Consider the following 24,262-nt stretch of genomic DNA (forward strand, 5'->3'; position numbering starts at 1 on the left):
TTACAAACCCCGGGATGGAGAGCCACAGCTCACAAAATTAATCAAAGAAGACGCTACCAGACTCCGGACCTTTTGGCTACAGTAAACCCTGAAATTTACCGATGCTTCCTGGGGATCCGTTAACCACAAGGGCACCTTGTTTTTTTACAACTGCGGCAGCTCTAAAAGAAAAGCTGTTTCAGCCACTTTGCATTGGCTGAAAAGATCCACTTGTAATTCCATCATCTTTTCAAACTGGTTTATCAGTCCTGGCTTTCTGTTGCCCAGGGACGTCAAGGTCTTAAGCAAATAAACAAGCCTTGCAAACTGCGTTCCCAAGGTCCTAGCAAACGCTCGGCCATCCTGCCTTGTTTGTTCTTCCCATTTCTACCCCACCCTCCCACGAAGAGCACAAATGCAACAGAGCTGGGAGGGGGGCTGGACTGAGCACGGAAACCGACCCAAGGCCGGCCGGGAGTTTCGGGGTGTCAGCAGGGAGGTCTTTAGGAGGTTCTCCTCCCCCTGGGAAGGAGCAACTACCCAGGATTAAAGTCAGCTACCCCCCTTGGCAAAGCAAGTGATTCCCGTTGGGCCCAGGCTCAGCCCACCTGTCTCAGCAACCTGGCAAAACGCTGGAAAAAACTCGAATCACGAACAGCAGGAAGGGACACCAGTGGACCTTTCTGGTCAGGGAAAAGCGTGCTCGAAAAACAGCCCTGACCGACAAGTCCGTTTGCGTGGCCAAAGCTAGCTGCCTGCCAGCAGGTCTTGCTGGAAGAGGCACAGGGAGCCTCCCCTGCCTGTTTGCAGCGCCTCGCACATTTTCCAGCTGCAAGCCATCCAGCGCAGCGAACAGGTTTGCAACCCAGAGAATCATCGACTCCACCATCGTCCTGGCTACTGTTGCACCAGTGTTTCAGGAGCCAGCGCGCTGCCCTTCTTCAGCCTCGTCCCCAAACTGAAACACTACTCGACACACAAAGAGGTGGCAGGCCTCCTCGGCGCCGGGAACTTTCCATTCATAGCTGCATTCAGAGATGAAGGAAAATAACCTCTGATTCACTAGGCAGGAACTCCCTCCTCTGCCCAACCGGTCCAGCACCCGAGCAGGCGAGAGCGCGAGATTAGAAACAGGTGCTCTTCTTCCTGATCTGCGTTGTAACGTTGGGGGTCACCCGCTGAGAGGGGAAGGCATAAAAGAAGAGCCGAAGCCAGCAGGAATACGTCGCTGTGAAGTTTTTAGGAGGAAAGGACCCACCCGTTCATAACGTCCCCCGGCCTTTACTTGAAGGAAATGGAAAAGGGCCACCAGAAATTTAGAACTACCAAACCATAGGCAAATATTTTTGGAAAGCTGAGGTCAAGGAACTGATAGGTGATCCAAAGACAATTCACCTTCTCAAGACAGTCAAAGGGGCACCCGGTTCCTTTGTGACTCCAAAGAGAGGGGCAATTCTCTCCCTTTCTTGAGCAGAAAGACGGATTCACTTCTGCACCTCTGGAGCAATTTTGGTTTTTTGTGGGGTAGGGAGATTTCCTCTCCGTAAGCAGATCTTCCTCTTGGTAAACTGATGGGGTGGGAGGGCATGTTTGTGGACGAGCCCACTCCCACTTTTCTGCAGCAGCCTCTCTGCAGCCCGAAGGGACGAACTGTTTCCTTGCTTGCTAAATTCTCTCTTCGCCAAAGATGCTGTCTGTCCCTGTATGCAGCCAGTGCAAGATCATTGCACAACACTCCGTGGCCCATGCGTTAAGTGAAATTATCCAGTTTTAAAATGCACCCCATCAGGTTAGCCCCAGACTCAGTTTCGGGAAAACTGAATAGAATTTACCACTTACAAAAATGCAGACAATAAATCTAACCAGGGTCTTGGTGACAAGACTGCTGTGTATTTAACCCAAGGAGGTATTCATTCGCTAATTAGTTAAGTGTTGCTTTTACTAGTAGGAGTAAACCACAAGGTCAGGGAACGCCCAGCAAGGAGGACAATCTGGAGGGAGTAGCCAGCCCCAATGACATCAGCCTGACTCAGGCTGGACCCACCAACAGCCGCACCAGAATGTGCAGGATGGGGGCCAGGACAAAGTCAAGATGGCCTTCTCTCTGCCAACAGGCATGGAACAGCCAATATCCATTTTCACCTCCCGAATGGCTGTGACTTTTAACATTTGGGTTTTGGCTGGCCGGTGGTGATGGGAGTTGCAGTCCTAGACTTCTGGAGGGCATTAGTAGGGGAAACTAAGTTAGCCTACTTGGTGTGTATCGCACAAAAGGACTTTGCAGACGTTGCTCTCTGTTATCGTAATTGGCTGTGGAGCCCTGGTGGGGAGCTCAGTCTTGCACACGAGTAGTCACATGCAAGGGCCTCCTGGTGAGAGGATAAGCATTTCTTCTGCGCCTTTTAATTTCCAGCCCTGTTTCCCCAGATTCTCTTCATGTGCTATTTCCTTTGGCTTTGCTGAAGTTAGGGTGGCCTGCGTTTCTCTGTTTCGAACATGGAAGTGGTAAGAAAGGGAAGAGTGGGTGGGAGGTCTAAGCGGGACTGGACCTCCGCCTGAACGGAGACTCAGGTCTCCCCAAAGCCAAGGAGCATCTTGGGGAGGGGAGGGAGTTCACACCACTGGCATTGGCAGGAAAAAGAAAAAGGAGGGGAAGGGACCTTAATGTCAAAACAAGACACAGCAGCAAGACAGCAGAAGTTCATTGTTTTTGACATTCTCAGTAGAAGAACTTTGGGTGATTGCTTGATTTAAATAATATTGGACCTTCAGAGGAATTCTCCTCTCTTCCCACCCAAAAAATTGTACTCAAAGTATGAGTATTCAGAGGACTGGTGCCAGAGATTGCCCAATCCAATGCTCTTCTTTGGGAAATTTCCATTCCAGGGCTTGGGATGTTTTGTGGGGGAACCACGGTTTTTATTGTATGACACATAACAGCTTTAACATTTCTGGGCTCCTGAATAATGTTAGCTTAAAGGGTATTGAAACGCCTCTCATTAGAGAAAGTCTCCCATTCTTCCACACTGGAAAGGAGCAGGCACATCCCTGATTTTTCTTGCACACAGCTAGTCCCTAAAAAGGAGAAGTGGGCTCTTGGGTCATCTAGAACTCTTGGAGAGCAACCAAGGGTCCAGGGTTTCTCAGCCTCAGCAACTTTAAGATGTGTGGACTTCAACTCCCAGAATTCCCCAGCCAGCATGCCTGGGTTGAAGTCCACACATCTTAAAGTTGGTAAGGTTGAGAAACCCTGCTCTAGTCCATCTCCCTGTCCAAGGCAGGAACCCACTATTGCAGCACCCAGAGGGCCACCCATAGGTAAGTGTTGGTTCCCAGGCTGATAAAGATCCAAGCAACAGTTATGGAAACCAGCTGCAAACTTCTCCATTATCAGCGAAGAAAGACGCCTCGCCTCTGGGGCACCAATGGGCTGTGAGAAAAACCCTGAGAAGCTCCACCCGAACGCACACCAAGATATATCAGCGCTCCACTGAAAACAGTTCAGCTGCGGGAAACCTTGCGTCACAACTCCTACCCTTCCAATACATCTCGCTAAAGAGAGATCCAGGAGGAATTTGAACCGATTTCTCCAGATGCACCTCTTCCTACGGGTTCTCACAGACACAGTGCAGTGGGAAAACAAAATATTTTGAAATAGGCGGTGGGGCCCTTCAAATGAAGGCTAAGCATAATCAGGGTTTTCCCATGCCAAGCCCTGCTCTGGTCAGGGGGACCACCATTCCTTTCATATTTTGAATGCGCAACAGCCAAAATGGGTTTGGAGGGGGAGGAGGATCCATACACGGGTGGCCAAATACAGAAGTCCTCTGGAAACGATATACCGAGCATTTACTAATGCTCCAATCTTCTCCTTCAGCTGGGAGATGTGGGGGCAGGGGGAGTGAAGTGCATTAGAGCAGTGTTTCCCAACCTTGGCCGCTTGAAGATGGGTGGACTTCAACTCCCAGAATTCCCCAGCCAGCATATGCTGGCTGGGGAATTCTGGGAGTTGAAGTCCACCCATCTTCAAGCGGCCAAGGTTGGGAAACACTGCCTTAGAGCCTTCTAAGATCAGCTCCAGTGAGAGAGGGGTGATCCCAGCCCCCTCCCCAATTCCAGCCTGGGAAGGAAACACTTTGCGCTCTTATCAACCCAGGCAGGCAGATGGGGGGCGGGGGGGTATGCCTTGCCATCAGCATGCTTTACAAGTTCTCAGCACCTGGAGATGAAAAGGAGATTTGCTTTGGACATGGAAAGTCCACCTCCATCATCAAAAGCTCTTCTTTTTATATAAAAAAAGGGCTCAGTTTTTTCAAGGGCATCCAAGAAAGAACCTATCCCTTCGTTTTAGGCCACCTGCACGCTCCATAGCCCACACCCCCGGGGAGAAGGGTGCTCCCCCTCCAGGTAATCCATCGTTGACCAGCCCTGTGAAATAAGCCCGTCCGGTAACCAAATCTGGAGTCATCTGGAAGGTTAATCTCTTGGATCTTCCAACGGTTCAGACGCCGCTGCAGCAGCAACAACAGCAGATAACGCAACGCAAACGGTGCAGCATCGCACAGAGTTCTCGCAAGCCTGTTTCCTGAAGTGCCTTCACCCTAGGAAAGTCTCACTTTTTCACATTCCTACCTGGAGAACTAGCCAGGGGCTTTACACCCCCCACCCCTCTTCGCGGGTTCTTTACCCAAACATTTCATTTCATTCATTCATTCATTTATTTTGCCTCCTCCCGAGGAGGGAAATGCTCTCGGAAAACATTTCCTCCAGCAAGGTCATTCACCTCCCCAGAAGTCAGGCAGAAGCAGTCTTTTTGCCACAATCACGAGATAAATAGATAAATATCAACACGGCCCAAAAACTGCTGAAGATCGAAAGCACGTTCTGAAGGGGGAGGGAGGGAACGGGGGGGGGAGAATTCCCAACCGTGCTGGCAAAGACATTCCTCGGAAGAAAAGGAGACATTCTCCCACCATCCAGCAGCCTCCCCACCGCTGTGTGCTTGCTGACTCAAAGCTACGCCCCAAAAATAATCTTTATTTATTTGTTTGCTTGCATGGATGCCACTTTGCAAGGAAGGGGGGGCTTGCCTCCCTGCCGGTCAAAAGCAAGAGCGTCCAGGATCAGACGTCCAATTTGGTCTGTTTCAAAGCATTCCAGACAACGTGCTTTTCCACAGGTCATCTCGCTACCTCTGCATCCCATCATCTCAGTCTGATGCAGGCACAGATCCTGCCTGAGAAAGCAGAGCCGGGTTTTTCCAACCTTGGCGACTCTAAGATGCATGGGCTTCCATTCCCAGAATTCCCCAGCCAACCAACGGGGGGGGTGCTCCACGAAGAGCCCGGGGCCTTTATTTTCAAGCCTCTTCGGAACAAGAACAGCAAAGCAACCAGAGATGCAACGCCCCTCCCCGGGTGGAGAACGGGGGATGCATCAATATTCAGAATTATGTTATCTGGTATTAGCACAGCCTTGATTCACTTCCAGAGATCTACTTCTCCTCTCCAGCTTTTAGAAATCAGAGCTTTATCGCTCTTTCTCTTCCAAACCACAAAGGGCCTTCTGGCACCTGAAAGTCACCTGGGGCTCTGCTGTTTTTCTGTAGAACCAAAGACAGCACAGGACCGCCCCCCCCCCCAGCCTGTTCCAGAGTTTCTCCCATTTTCAATGGGGCCATCTCTATTTTGCTTTAACACGCCGTGTCTGCTCTGGGGGTCACCCGGACGAGCTACCATCCAAAAAGGCATGCAGGCGGTGGCCAGACGCCGATCGGGATCCGTGCCGGGCAGGGCTGCAAGCTCGGACCGCGGAGGGAGGCCCGGGGTCATTGCAAAGCTCACAACGAGCAGAGGAGGCGTTCAGGAGCCCGGCCGTGGCTTCCTTCCCCCTTCCCCTGTCTTGTTCCCAAAGCTAAGGGTGCTTGTCCTTGCTGGGCATCACATTACCGGTTTCCGAACCAGAGACACAAAAAGCTGTTTTCCATATGCCATTACCTCATGACCCACGCACTTAATTCCTGCTGGAAAACGACGACACACCTCTGTCTACGAGACACAAACCGTCTGTCGCGCCAGCACAGTATCGACTGAGCAAGCGGGGCAAACAACAGCCCTCCGCCATCTCCGGGCCAGGATTTGCAGGGCGCCCCTGGGGCATTTCGAGGCTCAGGGCCCCTCTGGGTTGCTTTGATCCCCGCTTCATCTGCTGGGTTGCTCAAAAGAAACGCACCGGCCAGATGTTTTTCCTTGCCAAGTGAGGCGACTTGCACGCCGTCTCAGACCTTCTCCAGATGTGCTACGTTGCCGTCCCCGTCCACCCAGCCGCAGCGCTGTGAGCAAAGGGCAACCCTCCCGTGGCATTCAACAGGAAGCAGACCAGAAGCAGGGCTCTTGCTCAGTGAACCCCACCGGGCCCCCCAAACAGAGCAGAAGGGAAGAACGCCACAGAAGGAAAAAAACCCACAGGGACCCCCTTTTTTTCATCCAATGCTCCTCTCCTCCATCTTGCTATCAAGCAGACCGGCAGGAAACCTGAGACTGTAGAGTCGAGGGCGGAGGAGACAGGAGAAAAGTTGAGTGCGAGGAGGAGAGGGAGGCTGACCAGCCGAGGCGCCACGTTCCTCCTCCCGCGCTGCAGCAGAACCGGGCCAGGCTCGGACCCGGCCGACGTGATCCCCCTTACCTCGGCCGGTCGGACCCCAGAGGGAGCAGGCTCTTCTTCGGCCCAGCCCAGGCACAAGATGGGACCTTCTCCCACGCCCAGAAAGTTAAATCTGGAAGCCCAGCATTCTTTACAGCTGTAATTCTAGGCAAGCAAGTCAAAACATTTCCTGCCAGCAAATGAGGGTGTGTGGAGAGAAGGCTGCTGCTGACGGCCCTCTTGGTCTGGAACCGTGCATTACACAGCAGAACTTGAATACTTGCACGCACACACACACACCACCCACCGCCCTCTCCTCGCCTGCCGCAGACAAATCATAGATCTCGTCTGCCGGAGCAGCGTCAGCTTCCCCGAAAGCCAGCGCTGCTGAATGCATCAGATATCTATAACTGCAAGAAGAGGGCAATTGGGGCTGCTGGGGAACTGCAGGCGCCCCCCCATGCCATTGGTGCTTCTCTTCCACCCCTCCGCATTCCTTTTTCTGCCCCCAACGGGGGAAGGGCTCTCGGCCCTGCCAACCCCACGGCGCATGGATGGAGGCACCCAAGGCTTCACGCGGCTGAAGACGCTCCGAGAGCCAAAACAGTTTCCAGAGAAGTGAGTCAGCTTCACACGGCTCTTCCTAGCCCTGACCTAGAAATCTAACTGCTACTTTCTCAAAAAGTGGACTTGCGCCAAGGTGCCTCGGGAGGAAGAGAGATGTGTGTGAAAGACCGGGGCTGGGCGCCAAGCGTTTCAGAGATTACGGCCCAGAAGAATTTCTGCCCCCCCTTCTGCTCCAAGCCCTCCTTCCCACCCCCAAAAGCCACTCAGGGGGAGGGCTGGGGGCTCAGAGCCCCCACCGAGCTCCCGTCAAGGTGCCAGGACTCAACTGAAAGCCCTGAAGGGGCAGACTGGGCAAGTCACCCCCCCCCCCCGATTTCCATCTCTTAGTGCCCCATCCAGGGAGCGGATGACTTTTCAGCAGGAGCTTCTGCTGGCTGCAGAAGGCCTGTCCTGAGCCTCTGTTTGGCTTTCTAAGACCCCGGGAGAGTCTTTTTTAACTGTTCTCCAACACTTTTTTATTTATCACAGCCACGGAGAATCATGTTAAAGGCTTCAGCCAGTGTCTCAAAGCACAAACTAGAGACCCAGGACAGTTTGTAAAATATATTCATATTTTTACCTCCTTGTGCTGCCAATCTCCTGAGCAATCCTTTGTCAAATTTATTTTGATTTATTCAGCAGTTCTTTAAATTCTTTGAAATGTTTGGTTTTTGTTACACTGCAGAATCTGAGAGCTCAGGGAAAGCCCCTCTCCTTCTCCCTGAGAGTCTGGTTGTGCGGGTGGGGGAAGAAACGGAGCAAAAGAAACCCCACACCCCAATGTAAGGAAGCCTGGGGGAAGGCCTAGAAATCAGTGGAAAATTAATAATAAAATTCCTCCTGAGTGACGGGAATCCCCCTTAGGCAGCAAGTCTCAGCAAGCAGTCAGAAGCAGGCCCTGCCAAGCCTGGGCATAGGGGAAGAAGGGCTGCCACCTCTCTCTCTCCCCCCGCCAGCATCACCTGATTATGGGGGTTGTATTTACTCCATCCCCCCACCAAGGACCCAGGTGGCAGACCGCTGGCTGGCTGGGAGAACTTGGGATAGCGAGTCCTCCCAGGCCACGTGAAGCTCCCAAGAGTGCGTCTGGCACCAGCCGGTACCGCCCTCTCGCGCACCTGAAAGCGCCAGGGCACCTCCCTTGGCGAGAGCTACCGGAGGACGGTGCCGCTGAAAGAGCCCTGGGGGATCCCTCCCCTCGCGGAGGCACTCGCAGGGCTTCCAGGCAAGCGAAAACAGCGCCGTTGGAGGGATGCGGGTGAGGGCTGAATGCCCCATCGGCATCTTCCAGCAAAGACGGATCTCCCGCTTAGGGCCACCTCACACCACCAAAGGATTCAAAGGCTGGTTCCGCCCGGCCCTTCACCCCGCTTGCTCCACTGTTCACCTTCCTGAATGGCAGGACAGACAGAAATCTAATTCACCAAGAAATGCCTGATGTCGGGGCACGGAGAGGGCTCAGCAACAGCCAGTCTCTCCCCGGTTGAATGACTCCCGGCCATTCTTTGAGCAGCAGTATCCAAATGGGCTGCAGGTCTGCGATGTTTCTCCACTTCCCAGTCTATCCCACCATCCTGGGACCTGCTGGTGGCTTTCTTTTAAATAGGAATCAGGGCTGACCCTGCTCAGCTTTTTTCGGAAGTACCCAAGGTCAGCGTTGTCCTGCTCCACACAGGGCAGGGCGAAATAACTTGGTGGCACATTCATCCTTGTATAATGGAACATGCTGCTTTTCGCCTTTGCCAACTCCAGGAGCATCGTCTGGCTAAAAGGGAAGGGTCTTCTCCCCGATGCGGGATCAGCCACGCCCACGTGGCTCTCATTTCTAACCTTTGCAAATGAGCAATCAACAATGAAGCTGATTTATCTGTTCTGAAGACACTCCAGAAGATCACTCAGGTGCTACAGGACTCAGTACCACCCAGCAGAGCACCTCAGAGGTTGCTCAAAAGACTTCTGGGGTGAAGGGTGGTGCCCCAGCCACACATTAGTCAGGATGTCTTAACCCTTTGACCGGTGTAGATGTTCTAATGCCCAAACTATTACTATTAGATTTTCATCTGGGAACAAAATAGGAAAAGAGGGCAGGATCACTCCATTCTGTTCTCTGCTGCAAGGCTGACAGCATCCTGAATCAGAAAAATAGGGAGGATTCAGTCAAGTTCTCCCATTTCCTGCCGATGTCAGAAGATACCGCCACTACCATTAGTACGGCTACTAGTGCTAGTACTACCGCTTCCCCCTCCTTCCCCAATCAAATTTGTGCCGAGTGTGGTTTGGCCTTGAAAGAGAAGCTAATCTTCGGTGGCCCAAAGCTTCCCAAATATGCAGATAATCCACGGTCTTGAATTCTGGGCCGCTGCAATAGAGGCATTCAACTAAAATTGGACAAGTGTCCTTGATCAAGATCAAGAAAAACTGGGGAGGCTCGGTCTTTTTTGGGGAAACCATTCCTTGTTGAAACTTGGCAGGGCCTTGCTAAGCCCTCAAGACTTTTGGGACCCCGAGATCAGGCGCAAGCGGTTTTTGCTTGGCACAGCAAGACCCGCTGCCCAGCTCCACGCCCAAAAGGCATCCTGCAAAGGCAGAGACTGGAAGATCAAGATGGAAGGAAACGAGAAGGAAGGCAGCCGTGGAGGAACTTCCACCTTTGAGAAAGGCGCAGAAAAGCGATGAAGGAGCCGGCTCTGCGCCTGCCCAAGGAGCGCCCGGCCAAAATGACAGGCCTGGAAATGGCATCGGGACGTCAGCTCGACAGACTCTCGCATCGCTTCCCGAGCCCTGCCCTGGACCAGGAGAGGACAAGTTTTCCTAGCACTCCCCTCTCACCTCCTGGAACGTGTCTCAGCAAGCTCGGCCTCTCCGCTGGAGAAAAAGGCCGCTCGCTTTCCGGCACTCCGTTCCCTCCAGAGGTGCAGAGACAGGCGGGGGGCGGGGGTGGCACTCCGCTGTTCCTGGAAAGGGTGACGCAGCAGTTTTGAACGGACGCCGTGCAGCAAGCCCTGTTTTTCTCCACCTCGCCATCCCTGCAGGGAGACCGGGACGGTGAGGATTTCTTGCCCTAGCTGGAAAGACTGCAGATTTTGGCCAGGGACAGAAGGCGTCCCGAATCTTCTTCCAAACCCTAGGATTTGAACCCTGCATGGAGCAAAAGAGGTCTCGCCATCGTCAGTTATTTGTAAGAGGTCTGTCATCTCCTGGAGGGCAAACAGGTGGAGGAGCACAGGGTAGTGGCCTCCAGAAAGACCGAGGGGAAAGTCAGAATAAAAGAAGAAATGGTGAGCCACTTGGGACAGACCAAAGGAAGCAAAAAGCTTTTAAATAATCCATCTACAAGGATGAAAAGTACCTAACTCTACCACCACCACCTCACCAAAATAAATGGATTTCCTCCTCAGCGTCAGGGAGTCACAAGGGAAGGCTCTTTCCACAGGGACCAAGCATGGACCAGCTCATGGGTGTCTTTGTTAGGGGTGCCTCCCCAAAACAATTTAGGGTACAACCCTGCAGACAGTCAGGCTGTGATCACTTAAGATCTTTAAACATCTGAGCCTGAGATGAGCAGCCTTTTAGTGGCTCGGAAGAGGCTTTGAGTTTTTGGAGAGGCATCCAACTAGGTTCAATGGAGGGAGCCATGCTGCTAAGGAAGGCAGGGCCAGACCTGTTTTGGCGCATGTGTGCACACTCCATTCTAAAACTGTGTTGAGCCTATTGTTGGGCTTCCACATGAAATGCCATGCAAGTCCCACCTTTAAGTGTTGGGACTCCCCTGTCCGCACAGCGCGGTTGGAGCCAAGGAGCCATACTGCTGCAGCCCCTCCATCTATGATCTCAGCCATGCCCAGGACCGGAGCCCCACTCTACCCCTTGAAAGATTAGGCAGATCAACTCTCCTCATCCAGAGAACCGCGCTTCCTTCTCCTTCCATCCATGAGAGCGAAGCAAAGGGAGCCCAGCCTCCGGGCCTTCTTCAATACGGGCACGGCCAAGAGACGTTCCTCACTTCCGCAGCTGCTCTCCCAGTCCTCGCCCGGCGTTCTGAGGCAGAGTAGTGCTGCCCGTGACTCAGAGCTAAATTTAAACCATGCCTCGTTTTGTTCAGTTTGGCAGCATCAGGAAATGAATGGGTCGAAGCAGCTTATTAGAGGCCTCAGGAAAGACGTTTGTTGCCGCTGTGCTCAGATGAAGCCTTCAGCCCCACAATTCTGAAATGCTCGGTATCAGTAAAAGCAGGTCTGTGCCGCGGCAACGGAGAGGCTCTTGGCAGTGGATCTAACCTTGTTAAAGGTCCCAAAACTCCCCAGTTCTGGCCAGGAGAGAAGGGAGTCAAACAAGCAGGGCTGTTGTTATCCCCCTGATTTACTTGAAAACTAAGTAAAAGATTTAAAAAGGTGCCTGCTAGGCAGCAAGCCACAGAGCCAAGCCAGGAAGGGCAGGATCAGTAGTCCGGCACATCTGGAAGGCACAGCTGAGGAATGCTGCTGGAGAGGGAAGCTGGGCCAGTCTGTCCTGAGAAAGCCCAATTTATAGGAAGGGGATGGGTGGCAGGTGAGGGAAAGGATGCGGACCAGAGCATTGCCGTTGACGCCAACAGACAAGATACCCCCTTTTGCAACACAGCAGCTTCTCCTTTACACTGGAGTGGAGATTTGAACGCAGACCCCAAGTTTTATCCCTCTGGACTGTTCTCAAGCAGCTCCTGCAATTTACGTTACTGCAACTGCAAGCCGAGGGAAGAATCCCCCACGGCTTTCCTACTGCACGGGGAAGGGGAAAAATGGGCGCCAAAGAGGCGGAAAAGGCACAGTCAAAACGGTGACTCTGCAGTGCCCCCGCGAGGGAAGGCCGCAGTCTTTGGGGCTGGAAAAAAAGACGCCAGGGCGGGGGGCAAATCCTTCTCCCCCTTTAAAGGAGGAGCACTTAACCTGAATGGCGGAAGAGCTGCACTCTGGAGCAGAGAGAAACTTTTCTCCCACCTCTTGGTTAACTGGCAGAATTCACTACCAAAGATGCAGCCACTGCCACGGGCATGGACAGGTTAAAAAGGGCCCCTGCTTGCCGGGGCCCTAACAGGAAGACGGGCATCTCCCCCCCGGGACCGCCTTGGTGCTCCCATGGCTGTGCCCCAGTGGGGCCCGGATGGGATCCAAACTGGTCAGAAGAGGGGAAGCGCCACTGGTGACAAGGCCCGGCTTCCTGTCTCTCCGGCGGGAGAGTGGAAAGCTTTTGGAGGGGTCGAGCAGAAAGCAAAGGCCGGGAGTCTCTGGGCTGGGGGGCAGCCTGCAGATGAGCCAGGGCAGCGGCCCCAAGCAGGACATGTGTGAGAACCGGCCCGGCAAAGCCGTCTGGGGCTTATCTTTACAGACCAGGGGTCACCTGCCCGAGCAGGTACCTCCCCCGGCGCCTGCGTCTGTGTCTGCTTCCTCCGAAACAGGAGCTCGGGGACATGCAGCGCGAGGAGGGGAGGAACTGGGGGCTCTCCCAGGTGAGGCAGGGCAGGGCAGGGGGCCCCTTGGAAGCTGCTAACCCTGGAGCTGCTGCCTGTGTCTGGCTCGCAGACATCGCACTGGGCACAACAGCCCTCCCTTTATTCCTTCCTCTGCACATGGCGGGGAACATTTGCATTTCACTCAGCAATACGAGCATCCGGGGAGAGGCCCTTCTACTGCTCTGCCTGCTCTCCGCAAAAAAGCCCCCCCCCACCCATTTCCAGAGCGTTTGAATGTCCCGAAGGAGCAGGGTCTTCATCCCTTCCGCACATCGGTGGGGGGGGGGTGTTTTCATTCCCTTGGGAGCGGAAGGGACAAGGCTCTCTCCAGACTAACCCACCACCGAATTGAGGAAAGAGCAGCCTTCGGAAGTCCCGCGCAGGAAAAGAGGGCCCTGGTTCTAGCTGGGGTTTGACAACTTCGGGCGGAGACGAAACGAAACGAAATGAAGCAAAACCCTTCCCAAAAGGAAAAAACAAATGACTTCAGGTAGATGGAATTCACTGTCACCTTCTCCCTTCCCATGCCTGTAACCACGGGAAAGGTGAGTCTCTGATCTGCGGAGCCTTTCCCTACAGCAGTGTTTCTCAACCTTGGCGGCTTTCAGAGGGATGGACTCCAACTCCCAGAATTCCCCAGCCAGCTGTGCTGTGTTGAGAAACACTGACCTCCAGCCTGAAGAGGGAGAGCTCGGATTTCTATTTCATCCGGGATTTCTGGAAGGGAGGCCAAAATGCAATGTTTTCTCTTCCTTTTTGTAAAGCTTCTTTCCTAGTAGCACGCTCTGAATTTCATTGATTCCTTCCGTAAGAGGAATAGGACTTATTCAAGAGCAAGGGATAAACAAAACAATTATGCACCAGCTCCCAAATCGCTATCCCCAGAAGGGCTTCCTGGCATTCTCTCCATCTCAAGAAGGACATTTAGAGGAGCTGATTCTGAGACAAAGTCTGAAATCTCTCAGTTCTCTACCGTGGAATTGTGCCCAGTGATCCTTTAGATCTGTCGCTTTTCAAGCTGAACGGAACCTGCTCAGCTCATCCCTGGGCTAGAGAGGTCATCAGAAGGAAAACTAAAAGAGAGGAAACTCCAAGAGTTCCCCCAACTTGGATAAACCTCCAGAAATCTGGGCAATCTCTCTCCATTCCCCAACCCAAGCAGGAGAAATACTCCAGGCCTTTTCAAAACAAAACATAAAATGTGTTACCACCAGGAGCCACCCAGTCAACATTTTACTCTGAGCATTACTGGCTTGCAAGATTCATCCCCACCACTTCCACCACCACCACCCAACCCCTCTTGGCAAGAGAATCTCTTTGCTTCGGCAGCCCCCAAGGGCTCCCAGTGCTGAATGTTAAGGACTTACCCCTAGGAAAAGCTCCCCAAATATGTCTGGTGGGCTGCTGCAGGAAAGAGGGTGCCGGTCAACCCACATTAAATCTGGCAAGCCAATTCTTAGCACCGGACGCACCCTGGTGAGGGTTACCCTTCTGTTCATTCAGTCCTCATTCAGCCACTCTGCCCAAAACCAAAGGTCCAGCAGGACAAAGCAGAGAATATCAGGTGAGGTTCAAGGAGTTTACCTGGATCCTCCCAGAATGGAGCAAAAATCAGCCGGTGTTTAATGGGGATTACCTGGCTTAAATGGTTGCGTTCTTCTGGGGCCTCTTCGGTCTACCCTGTTCCAAATCCTCTGCCCGTATGGAAATGAGAGGTAAACAACTCCTTCTTTTACAGGAAAGGATGTTATTTTTTTCTGCAAAACCCCCATCTGGGTGTGCCTGAGACTCCAGTAAGGCCAAAATAACCATTATGTTCCCAAAGACTAAAGTCTGGCGACCTTTATTTATAGATCCACCTCTCAGATATTTAGGGAAAATGACCTCATAGCTTTGGGGGTTCTAAAATACAATAACATCTCTAGAAGTACCAATCAGAAGAAAGTCCACCGGCCTTCCACCGGAGACCGCTCTGAACTGGCTGGTTGTTTTGGGTGTTATCTTTAAGCTGCCCCCTGCAACTGCTGGCCTTACACATGCCCCTTTCAGAGCAGAGCAAAAATGAACCCTCTTCCGGCTGAATCTACGTTAAGGTACGTGTGCAGGAGGTTTGAAATGTAAAACAAATCAACAGGGCAACAGTTCTGTTTCAGGTCTGCACTGGAGCAATACTTGAAACCCTTCTCAGATCAACCTAGTCAAATCAGGAAGGTGCAGATTCCATATATGGATACTGACAGGGAAGGGAAGGGAAGGGAAGGGAAGGGAAGGGAAGGGAAGGGAAGGGAAGGGAAGGGAAGGGAAGGGAAGGGAAGGGAAGGGAAGGGAAGGGAAGGGAAGGGAAGGGAAGGGAAGGGAAGGGACCACCTCTTCAGAAAAGCATCATGAGCCACAGAAAGAGGATTAACTTCCATTTGTGCATGGCCCAAAGAAACCACCCATTGTTAATGCTCCTAATGTACTCCTCGATCTATCCAATTAGACTGAAGACCAGCCAACAGTCAGCTTCATACTCAGCAGTGTCAAAAAAAAAAGAAAGAAAGAGGCAGTAAATCCCTTCCTAGTTCCTTCTTAAGAAAATAAACTTTTAATTGGTCTTGCCTATAAAATGTTATTTCTACTTATTTCATTCAGCATCAAGCTTTTAGGGAAGCCTACAAGGTATGTCAGACTCCATCTTCCACCATGGCCGTGTTTTGACTGAAGGTGATGGGGAAGAGTTCAACCTGCCTGGAAAACCCCAGGGGAGGAAGGATCCAGGGAGGCCTGATCGGAGGAGGACTCTCAGCACCAGCGCTCAGTGGCCTCTTGAGGAGTTTTTCAGCGGCCTGAAGAGTCACTTCCCTGAATGAGCTCAGCACTTATGCATTTTGAGAAAGGAATGCAAGCAGGAAGCCCGATCAAAGGTGGAGGTCATGTCTGGATCACAGCAAAATGCGTTTCTGGCCAAGCCATTTAAGGTAACTGCCAAGGGCTTCCAGGGCTCTTAAATGGGAGAAATGCCTGGCGCATACCAGGTCCCCTAAGTTAGGAAGCCAGCTTTCCAAAAGATCACAAAGAGCCACCGATCCACACGAACACGTCCCCCAAGGCTGCCCACCGAGTCCTGCACGGGTCACTCAGCCCTGATGCAGCGAACTGAGAACCGATGTCAACAATACACGACCTGCTTGGGCAGAGCAGCTGTGGGGTAGGCCCACGGCTCCTTCGGATTATTCTGGGGCACTGAAGTTGGTCTCTCTCGAGAATGGTCAAATCTAGTTGTTGTTTTTAAAAGGCAAGAATGCATACTTCACTCTTTCAAGTTTCACAGTCCCTAGATATTTCTCATCTTAAGCATATGACTGGAACAGGTTTGGTTTGATTATTTGAGGAGAAAGGAGAGGTAGGAAAGGAATGAATGCATGAATGAATGAATAAAAACTAGCAAAATGAAGCTTTGATTTAAGGACGAGGAGAAAAAAGACTACTTTGTGGATAGAAAATATCCATTTAGCAGTTTGCTGGATTGGAGCTAAAGCTTCCTATGTGGAAACAACATTTCCTTTTTGGATATCTGCGTTTCTCAAACTGTGTACATTTTGAGTTGTACTGCAAGAGAATGCAATGCCACCAAGAGCCATGCGGCTGTTCTCTTTTGCGCACAAGTGTGTCACAAGCAGCTGTTTGCCACATTTGCTGTAAGGGGGAGAAAGACTGGCTTTGCTGTGAACACTTGCTGCAAGGGGTGTGGGGTAAAAGGAGAACTTCTGAGCCACCACTAAGCCTTCGAGGTAGAGTTGAGGACGTGCAAAGAATATCTCTTGACAACTGCTGTTCATTGCTAATATTGTCCCACAAGGCTGTTAAGATGAGGGAGTGTTTGGACAGATGCACTGCAAAGCCTTTGGAAATAAATTCCACCAAGTAATGCCTTTGGTTTCAAATCACATTCCACTGAAATGAATGAAGAAAGAGGGCATATTAAGGGAGGACTTCATTTAATTTGCATTAATTTCTCCGAGGGAGAACAATGTGCACGTGCACATATATATTAAAAATAGCTAAAATCTCATGAGCTCTTTTTCTCGCAAAATCTGGCCATTATCCCTACAGTACACCTCCAAGTTGCCAATTCAAAGGGATAACCACTTTCCAAATTCGGTTACGCTAAGGCCGTGCCTTGCCTAAACCCACCTTGTAATTTCGAAACTAGCGGCTGTGTTGAACAACTCAGGCTACTGAGTGCTGCAGAGCAGAACTCCTACAATTTCAGAAAGAAGGTGCAGAGCCTTGGTTTACGATCAGTGAGCAGCAAAATTTTTAAAAAGCAAGCGTACCCATCCGTAAAACAGAGCTTGATCACGTTTGCATAATCGGATGGCACTTTTCCCCATAGTTTCCATCGAGCAGTTCCTTTAGTCTGGTCAGATGACTACAATGTTCATATCCTGCCCCCCCCCCCGTCTCCCTCCCAGGTTCTGCCAGCTGCTAGAGCCATTAGCTCCAGCGGTCTTGCCCTGTCAAGGCGGACAGGAAGGGAGGTTGAAAGAAATGTAACGTCGCCTCCTTTGTTAGGAATCCTTCAGCCCGTGCAAAGGAAATTCAGTGCACAGACGAATCACCACTTAAAAGTATTCCAAAGGTACATTCTGCACCCTGCCATTAGCTCCATCACAACTGCTTGTTTAAGGCAAAGATGCAGATTATCTATTTATTTTATACTGCTGACTTCCAGGAGTCAAGGTAGACGTTCCCTAATATCCTGTAGGTGGAATATCAGATATAACAGGAAATGCAGAAGGTCTGCACTGGAGGGAAATAAAAATGGGTTGCAAGACTGTGTTTCATTAATAGCAGCAAAGGAAGTGGTTTTCTTTGCAGCTGCTCACTGACAAATGCGGCACCTGCATAAATCTGTCTATTCATTGCCTTTGGCAACTGGCCCCCTCCCCAGATCAGCTGGACTACAACTCCCATCACAACCACGGACAGGTTGAAAGGACGTTTTTTCGATGCAATGTGGGTAGAGGTGTTGTTCTGGAACTCAAAGGAACCTAGGAAGATCCAGATTTTGCCAACAAAGCAATGGACGGACGGAGGGATGGATGGAAGGAAAATGGAAAAGAAATCAAACCAAGAATGAGTATTTCTGTAGAACTGTGGAAGGAGACAGTTTAAATTAACGGTGCTTTCTGCTAAGCCAGGAGCTTGAGAGAGCTTTGCCCATGGGCAAAAGACAGGATGGGACTAGCATGTCTCATCTTTCCCCAGCAGAGAAGAACAGCTGCTTCCTTCTTTCCCAAATACTATGAGCAACCTGGCAAAATGCTTTCAGACTGCAATCCCCGTCTTGAGCCTGCTTTGGACTGCAGACCTCCTAGCTGGAATATCTGGCTTACTTTGGGGGGGGGGGGTTCCCTTGCCTTTCCCCTAGCTCTTGGTTTTTGTGATGTCTCACCTCTCAAGAGAAGTTAAAAATAGGTCCACGTTGTTATGCCATTTTGATTAGCCCTAATAAGGACATTATCCAAGTGGCCATACCATGAGTGGACGTATCTACCACTGCGTTTTAAACCATAAATATATCGCACTGACCAAGTCTGAGGATAGTAAGACAACTCACTCTGAAAAAGGCCCACCCTGTGTATTTTCCAGAGACCCTCTTAAAACACCAGCAAGATAAGAATCAGCGTTCAGCCTCAGCTGCATTTCTAACATCCTCAGATATTCCACATCTGCTTTACATCAGCAAGGAATGAGGAACTACATAAAAATAAAGTATCTTTGCTATGACCATGTTCCACTAAGAACAACACACAAGAAGTCCCAACAACTCAGTTCAATCAGTTTTACCTACCAAGCCAGAAGTAATTCTGGCAAATAAGCATTTTTTGCTACCACATTTCTAAAAACAGAAATATCATAATGTACAGTTACATTTAAAAAAAGGCATAATAAAGTAAGCAAGATGGTTCATATCTGAAATGTCTGCAATCTTCCATAAGTTTACCTGAAAGTAAATCCCACTGAGTCTTACTCATGAGTAATACATAGGACTGCACAAGCAGATTGCCAGCAGAAGAAAAGGTTGTCAGCAGGTAACAGCAGAGAACTCAGAGCCCCGAACTGAAGAGGGAGAGAGACTAAAATGCCCTTTTAGAAGAGCAAGGAGAGGACCAGGTGGGCTGCTTATGGCACGGAGGTCTCCTGAAAGATGCTCCTCCGGATGACTATCTATGGTCTGAAGATGGCAGCAGCAGTGAACAGAAAGTCTCCAAACAAGGTCACGTATTTGGGACCAAGGCCGAGAGGGAAGATGCGATGGGAGCCCAGCTGCAATTCAACATTTACAGCATAACTTTAAACACCTCTATCATGTGTCCCCACCCCCCACACCTGCAACTAGCTGTCATTTTTCTAATCATATGCAAAAGTGATTAAATCGTCCTCTAGATCAGACTGTCCAGGTGAGCTTCACGGGCATTATCCTGTTACGCAAATCAATTCAGCCGCAGCACTCACCCAGAATTTGTCTCGGCCTCTCAGCTGCAGAGATACAGAGATACGCCTGTAAGAACTAAGATTCTCTCTGAAGTTATACACATCCTCTGGGTTCACACAGCAAGCCACAGCAGGGTTTGCTGAATAAGCCACCATCGGCTTGGCTCATGCATCACATTAAATCATAAACCAAGGGGTGCAAACCGCTATGGCTGGGCTTACCCCCAAATCGAACAACTTATGATCCCTCCCCAACTCCCCCTCTGCCAAGAGCAAGTTTGCCCTTCTTGTCTGCAGGTAAAACCTATTTATGTATAGACTGGAAGACAAACATCGGCCCCTCCAGCACAACCCAAAGCTTGTTTATGTGCCAGAGATTCTCAGCCTTCCCCAAGAGAGCCCTGGGTACCCAGGACGCCTTTCCGAGCAAGTGCTTCCCTGCGGCCAGAATGCCCTTTCCGCTTCCTCCAAAAGTTCCAGCGGCAGCACTGAGCAAGTTTACTTTGTCCCCCAACTCTCTCCTCAAACAAGGTCTCCAAGAGGAGAGCCAAAGTCAGCCAAACTTCCGGAGGACTCTGGCAGCAACGCTGCCGACGATCCCATTTTATTAAAAGGTTTAATAAAACCCTTTCATTTATTCCAGTAGTGATTTAAATTGGCAGACTAACCCATTTTAATAAAATAAAATGGGTTAGCCTGCAAAGGTGCTGCCGGAGTCCTCTTGATTTCTAAAGCAAGCCCTGTGGGTGTTTTGCCCTCTTCCTTCTATGAGCCCATTTCCCAGCCTCCCAGGGCGTCAGGCCAAGCTCCCATTATCCCCAACCAGCCGGGGAGGATGGCCCTTGTTGTCTAGCCCATCCAGAGGCAGCCAAGTGGGGAGCACTGACCGATATTGGGACTCCTGCAGCTGTTTTCTAAAAACCACCACCAAGACCCCAAATACCCTTTGAAAAACGCGCTCTGCTTTGTCCCCCACTTCTGGCTCTCCGGCATAAAGCTGCCTTTTCAAGAAGGTAAATTCGGAGGCGCCTGCTGTACTGAACGGCGTTTTTATCCACAGAAAAGAATAAAAACAGGAAGCACCGTTTGGGGCTATACCCTCACATTCCACTGGGGTTATGCAATATATTAACTGTAGTTTGCTCGGCGCTGTTTGCTTCAGGAGGTGTCCATAATATTTTAGGGAGAAAAGTCCTGAGGTGCGAGCAAAACCACTGATGGGCTTTCCCAGGCCGACTTTCCTCCCGGCGGAGGGAAGGGCTGACTTCCACCTCCAGGTCTGGGTGCAGCTCGGCGGCAGCTGTTTTTTGGGAGCGAACCTGGCCATAACTCCCTCCTCTGGTGCCTGGGCTCGAACGTTTAAGCTTACAACCTCTCTGAACCTCTGCCAGCTTTGACATTTGACAGGAAATCTTACGCAGGCAAGGAGCCGAAAGAGAAAAGGGGAACAGTGTGTAAGCCTCCCAGAGTCATACATACCAGAGGGGCAGTTATATACATCGGAATAATAATTAAACTACGTGCAAGAAGCTCCCGGAGCAGCCTCATGTGTGGCCCTGCCATCATTTGACCCAAATGCTCAGGGCCGCCTTCCCCTGCTTCTTCGCACCTCAGCTGTGCCCGGGCTGCCCGAAGTTCCCATCAGTGCCCCCTCTCCTGCTGCCTCCATCAGCCCCCCCCTCCCTCCCTCCTTCCTCCAGAGAATAAAGCTTTTCTCTTGCCAGGCTCAAGAGAGGGTCTATTGGAGGGCCTGACCTGGGGAACCTCCGCCTGAATCAGCCCATTGAGGAAGATGCCCGGGTGACAATAGAGGGTGTCTCCCCCTCCCCAAAGTCAGCAGGAGTTCAGTCCTGAGCCTTTAACCAGGATTAGGGCTTCCTGCATTAAAAAGGAGGCTTGGAATTCATCAGAGCCACAAGCTTGCAGCCCTGGCCAGGACCAGGACCAGGACCAGGATGGGGGCCTTTGACCCACACCTCCCCCCAAGACAATTGAGCAAGGGCTCTGGGGACACGCCCCAGCTCCAAGGAGTGCTGCAGAGGAGCTGCCTGCACCCCAACTTTGGGGGGTGCTTCAGCTTCCTTGAGCTTTGTGGCTCTTTCAGGGGAAGGGGGGGTTGGACACTGAGCAGGATCCCCAGCAAGAGCCACGGAAGTGATTCCGGGGTACGCCCGGCTCTCCGGGAGCAAGGCTTGTGTTCGAGGGGTGCCGCAAGAGAGGCTACCGCAGAGCCAGGCTCACCTCAACCCTGAACCTGATGCCAGCAGCTCCCTGGCAGAGTCTGGAAAGGGGGAGGCCGTGGCAGGAGCCGTGGGGCGCCCCGGCTGTTGGGGTGCAGCAGAGAGCAGCACCGTGTAGGAAGGTGTGTCGCGGATGAGCTTCTGCAGGGAAGCCTCTGTGCCAGGAGGCGCAGCTGAGACTTGCGGGCGCACCCATCTGGCCTCCAGTGACCACCTCCGGATGACGGATGTGCCGGAAACCGCGCGCAGCCCCCTCCTGGCACCCGCCACCCCGCGCCCCGCGCCCGAGACAGCCGAGGCACTCCGCCGGCTCCGGGCGTGCGGGAGGCCCAAGCGGTCCGGTCCTCGGGCAAGGAGGGCCAGCGGCCCCCGCACCCAGCCCGGGGGGCTGGGGGAGCCCCCGGGAGGCATCACTGAAAGGGGGAGCCCTGCGCACACGGGCCCCGCCAAGCGGGAGAAGGGGCGCCCCGGCCACGCGCCCTCGAAGGACGCCCCATCTCTCCCGCAGCCCACGCAAACGCCCGCCGCGGGGCCGCTTCGCGCTTCGCCGGGGACGGGCCGCCCGGTGGAAACTTCCGACGCCCGGCTGCCCGGAGTTTTCCACCGCGCGGCGGCCCCGGAGGGACGGGGGCGCGCCTGCCGCCCGCCTGAGGCTGGCCCGGGCCGAGGAGCAGCGGCGGAGATGCCGGGGGCACGGGCGCGCCCCTCCGGGCCCCGCTCCCCCCGCCCCCGCTCCTCCGCCGCCGTCCGCAACGCCGGGAAGCCCTCGAGCCGCCTCGCCCCAGCCCGTCTGGCCGGCAGCCCCCACGTGGGAGCGCAGGGAAGGGGCGCTCGGAGCCCGCGCCAGGCGCAGCCGCGGCAGGCAGCAGAGGCCTGGCGGGGGACGCGCAGAGGTAGACTGCCCCTGCCGCTGGAGGCTTCCGATCCCCGCTCTTCTCAGACCCGGGACCAAAGGGGCTCCTCTCCCGGCGCCCGCTCGGGGCCGCCGCCCGCGGCCGAAGCTCGCCCCGCCGGCACCCGCAGCCGCGCGCAGCCCCCGCCCGCCTGCCCGCCGGGCGCCACTTACGGCTCGGCCGCTCCGCCCTCCGGCTGCTCGCCCGCTGCTGCGCTCGCCGCGGCTCTCCGCTCCGGCTGGCACCGCGCGCCCTCCCCGCCCCGCCGCCGCCCTCGCCACCCAGGACCGCCCCGCCCCGCCCCCCCCGCCCGTCGGGGTGGGATTGGCCGAGCGGCCGCCCGTCAAGGCCGGGGCGGGCGCTGGGGAGGGAGCGGCGCCCCCCGCCCGCGGCTGCTTTGCAGCTGGAGCGCGGTCCCCGGGGAGGGGCCCCGCCGGGCGCCGGCCGTCGCGCGCGGGTCTTCCCGCCGCAGGAGGGTTGGCCCCCTTGGGCGCCGCGCCGTTCGGGGGCTCGGCCCGGCTGAGCGGGACGGCCGTGGGGTCCGGAGGCCCCTCCCTGGCCCTCGCGCCCCTCCCGGCCCCCCCCGCCGAACTGGGCCGCCCGCGGCGCTGACAGTTTCGCCCCAGCGCAGCTCCGGCGCCGAGCCCGGGGCCAGAGCGGCTGGAGGAGGGTGCCCCCCCGCGCCCCCGCCCCCGAGCGTTGCCGTCCCCCTGCGGGGAAGTGGGGGCCGCTCTGAACCCCCGCTGGACCCTCCTGCCCCTCCTCCAGGCTGCCGCTGTTGTTAAATCTTGCCCATTCTTCTCCTTCCTGTTTCTTAGCCGAGCGGGTTTCTGTATCTATTTCCTTTTCGTGGAGGTGGCTTTTTAAAGCCATTCTTTCGCATCCTCCTTCTCCAGCCATAACGTGAGGTCACTCGCTCTCTGCCAGCAAACCACTAAGTGGGAGCTCTTGGCAAGCAGTCGGTCGGCAGCGCAGCCACCAAGGCGGAGTCCGTTCGTGGTTAGCAATGGGGCCTAAAGGAGTCCTTCTGGGGAAAATATTTTCTTCTGAAATTGAACAGGTGGCCAGTATCAGTAGATGCCCTCCTGTCCACAATGAGGTGCCTCCAGCATGCCCTTGGTTGGCACTGAACGCAGGCTTAAGTAGGCCATAGCTTGACCCAACTTCAAGGTGGCATCTACTTCTACTTCTACTTCTACTTCTACTTCCAAGTCAATCCGCTCCAGGATGTAGCCCTCCTTGTTGAAAGTTATGGGCTGTAACACATCTATCATCTATCTATCAGCCAAAATAACAAACAAGGAAGTTTTGGACCTCACCAAGCAGAAATACCTCTGGAAGCTAAGATTCTCAAGTTGAGGCTGCCTTATTTTGGTTGTGCCATGCGTTCAGATTCTTTAGAAAAAGGAGTTATGCTAGGAATGGTTGGAGGCCCTAGAAAAGAAAGCTGGCAAAGAACATGCTGGGTAGTTACCATCAAGTAAGATCACTTTATTTAAAGCTAGAAATGTTAAACAATGTTGTAAAATATCAGAATATCAGGTTTTGTGATGCTGTAGCCAAGTGGAAAACTGCAGATTTTGCACACGGAGGAACGTGCTTCTCCCCACTTAGCCGTGAGCGCCAGAGCATCGTCGCAGGACAGTCACAAGACTCGCCTGGTGTCAACACTTGATCTCCTCCCAGGATGTGCAGAGCAGAGGAGCAAACAAATCCCTGCCCTCTTGGATGTTTTTCTGGAGGAAGAACTGGCTGAAGTGGGCTCTGCAGAACAACAGAATCAGAGGATTTGTCGTCTGGTAAACCCAACCTCAGAGCAAATGTTACTTTCAGCTCAAGTGGGGCTTCCTGCCTGCCTGCAAGCCTGACTTTTTAAAAAACGTTCTGTATGTACACACACTTGGGCAGTCGGTTTTCTCTGCTGCAGTAAA

At 53.1% G+C, this 24,262-nt stretch overlaps 1 protein-coding gene across 5 annotated transcripts in view; it reads right to left on the minus strand.

The window, feature by feature from the left end:
• The window catches only part of PLS3 (plastin 3), a 35,711-nt gene extending 13,073 nt beyond the window's left edge, over positions 1–22,638 (minus strand). For 2 of the 5 annotated variants that reach the window (XM_088151840.1, XM_088151836.1), the window contains exon 1: positions 22,505–22,638. The gene's annotated coding sequence lies outside the window, so the exon portion shown is untranslated. Of the gene's footprint in view, positions 1–6,663; positions 6,866–14,351; positions 14,372–20,141; positions 20,161–22,504 lie in introns of those variants that run through there. The other 3 variants (XM_088151839.1, XM_088151838.1, XM_088151837.1) reach the window with 3 other exon arrangements.
• Between the last annotated feature and the right edge of the window lie 1,624 nt (positions 22,639–24,262).

Source organism: Python bivittatus, unplaced genomic scaffold, assembly GCF_059951505.1.
Source record: "Python bivittatus isolate LINGU-HERP-01145 unplaced genomic scaffold, Pbiv_v1 ctg000670_np1212, whole genome shotgun sequence".
Classification (NCBI taxonomy): Eukaryota; Metazoa; Chordata; class Lepidosauria; order Squamata; family Pythonidae; genus Python; species Python bivittatus.